This window comes from Sceloporus occidentalis, unplaced genomic scaffold (assembly GCF_023333645.1).
Source record: "Sceloporus occidentalis isolate IW3139 unplaced genomic scaffold, rSceOcc1.0.p SCAF_19, whole genome shotgun sequence".
Classification (NCBI taxonomy): Eukaryota; Metazoa; Chordata; class Lepidosauria; order Squamata; family Phrynosomatidae; genus Sceloporus; species Sceloporus occidentalis.
The window spans coordinates 607,979-611,116 of NW_028316999.1; positions in this window are offsets into that span (position 1 = coordinate 607,979).

Sequence of the window (3,138 nt, forward strand, 5' to 3'; positions counted from 1 at the left end):
ATCAAACCATTTTCTAGATTGCCACCAATCATACGCTGTGTGCAGCTACAGCTCAGCAGTTATGTCTCATATGCTTATGATTGCTTATTTTAAGAATGTGATCCAATCGAGATTATAGAATCTCATGGATATTTCAAAACACTGAATTTATGACCCAACGAAAATTGTAGGATTCATACTAGAAGGTCTTCCGCTTTTCTGTAGTTGGAAATAATACACACTCAACACTCATGTGTTAGTCATCCGATATTTATTAATCTATGAAAACAACAGTCATATAGTTCCAAATGCAGACTGGAGGAAGGTTAATAGTGATTTGGCTTGTCCATCTGGAAAAGGCAAAAATGTAAATTAGAGATGATGCATATATATATTCTTCCTGTGTGTAAACATCTAATAACCAGCAGACTTGTGATATAATAAAGTATTTTAGGAGAGTGTGTTCGCATGCTGTGTGTTTTAATAAGACTATAGAAACAAATAGCATTTATATATGTATATATATTTAAGGGCAAACCCGATATAATGCTTATTCTGTGAACTTTTGAGTTGGTTAAGTCAATTTCACTGCATTACAAGTCTGGAGCTCTGAAAATAATATTGAAGAAAACAAAGCATGAATTAAAATTAGAACAAACAAAAGCCTGGACTTGGGTTACTTTTTAAAGAATTCCTTACCTTTCTATGTCAGGGCTAAGATGGCACTTCTTGATATTGTTGTGTTTGTCACGTGGGATAGACACTATAGTGGAAGGTGATGCCTTTTCGTGAGACAACAAAGAAGAAGATGCTTTCACATAAGATTTTTGGGTTTAAGAGGTCTCTTCTTCAGAAGTGATAAGAATAAGTGTGGGACAAGCATAAAGCAAACTAACAACGTCTTGTGTTAAATGTATTGTTTATTATTATTTTGTAATGTTGGTCAATATAAACAGCATGTATAAAAATGCAGGGATTCCTTGACAGTGTTAACAGATTAAAACAACAGTACTGAAGGTATGTGGTACATAGAGTAATATTCATCTCACAGGCAAAGTATGACGTCAAGCATTCAAAGTGGCTGTAAAACAGGGTCATCCCTGCCTCACTCCTAGATACCCTGAACTTGTCATGCCCATTGAGCAGATTTCCTAATACTTTAAAACAAATGGCGATTTTGGAGACACAATTCTTTGCTTAAACCACAATGTAAAACAAAAACATGCAATTTTTCAAATTGTCATCTCCAAAGTCAACTCATAGGCCCTTGAAAGATCAGACAAAACTATGTTTTATTGAATGGCTAAATTATATGCTTTGCCTGTAGCATAAGGTCACCAGATGTCCTCTTTATTTCTGGGATAGCTATACAATGTATACTGCAGGGCAGCACTCCCCAGTTAAAGAGGACATCTGATTATTCAACAATAGTCACACAGTACTCATGGGTAACAGTTCATGTCTGTACAGGCCTCTTTTTGGAAATATTGATGAAAACATTATAATATTTGCTATTCTTTAACATTTAAATAAAAACATTTGCTTCACAACATAGCATCTAACAAAACTGAAAAAACACCGTATTATACACACACGTATATATATATATATATATATATATATATATATATATATACACAGTATAAGGATGTGTTAAAGGATAACAAAAATTAATACCAACAAGCAGTTTTTGGGTCATGTTATACACAAAGACTAGTGCAAATTTCAATTTTGCACTGTTAGTGTGTATGATTATTGGGAAAATAGCTTTCCCATGTAAAATGAAATTAAGTAGAAAAAGTGACCAAAGGTTATATAACACGGTGATAAACCATTGTTAGGGGTTATGAAATGTCTGTTGAACATCAGCCCGTTTTCACCATGGAAATATATTCTATTTATTAAGTCTGGAAGACAAAATACAGAAAAAGAATGTTACAAATTACATTTTAACGGGATGTAGATTATAATATTCTTAACATGAAAATACTTACCAAACTTAAATTAAAAATATGTCAGCTTCATGAAGAGCATTTTCTTGGTAAATCGGAAGTAGACATTGCCATGGGCCGCTAAAGTCTTGAAGTTGAGTTACTGTAGCACTATTGTATGAAAATAATATTTTACAAATGCCAGGAGTTGTGTATTTTCCATGATTCTGTTACCAGGGGATGATAAGTAATTCATTTTAAATGTAAATAAGTAAATGTTATATACACTAAGTGTACTGCCGTTTTGTTTTTTACTTATATCTACAAAGGAGTAAAGCTGATTAAAACTCATCTAGTGACGGTTGAAAATGAACAGTGCCAGCAAAGATCTTCACAGTTTTAAGTCAAGTTGTGGATGATAAGACACTCAGCCATCTGCAGTATCAGAACAGAAGATGATACTGGTTAATATCGTCATTAATTCTCTGTAGAAATAATTTCCTTTGCATACAAAATCTACAAGACAAAAACAACTGTGCATTAACATAACATGACTGTAACAGGACTGTATATACATATATATATATATATATATATATATGTCTTTCATCAAATATCACTTCTATACCAGGTGAGTCAATCATTATAATCTATATCTATTATAATACAGTAAAATCCTGTTTCTAGAAATGAGTTTCTCTAAAACCAGCTGTTGGAAGCAATTTTCTGTTATCAGACATTATATTGTGACAATGAAAATAACACCAAAAGATCATAGTCAGGGGCGTACCTAGAGTATTTGGCACCTGGGGCGGATCCTGTATGTGGCACCCCCACACACACACACACTTTAAAACTGCATAGCTTCTACCGTTATATACCGGCCCAGACACTGAAGGTGGTACAGCATAACACTTACTGTTATCATTATATACTGAGGCAGACATTGACGGTGGTACAGCATAACACTTATCACTATATACTGAGGCAGAAATTGACGGTGGTACAGCATAACACCTATCACTATATACTGAGGCAGACATTGACGGTTGTACAGCATAACACCTACCACTATATACTGAGGCAGACAATGACGGTGGTACAGCGTAATCCCTATCACTATACATTGAGCCAGACATTGACAGTGCAGCATAACTCCTATCACTATATACTAAGCCAAACATTGATGTGGTGTAGGCCTACCACTTCATTCACACACCATAAAAAA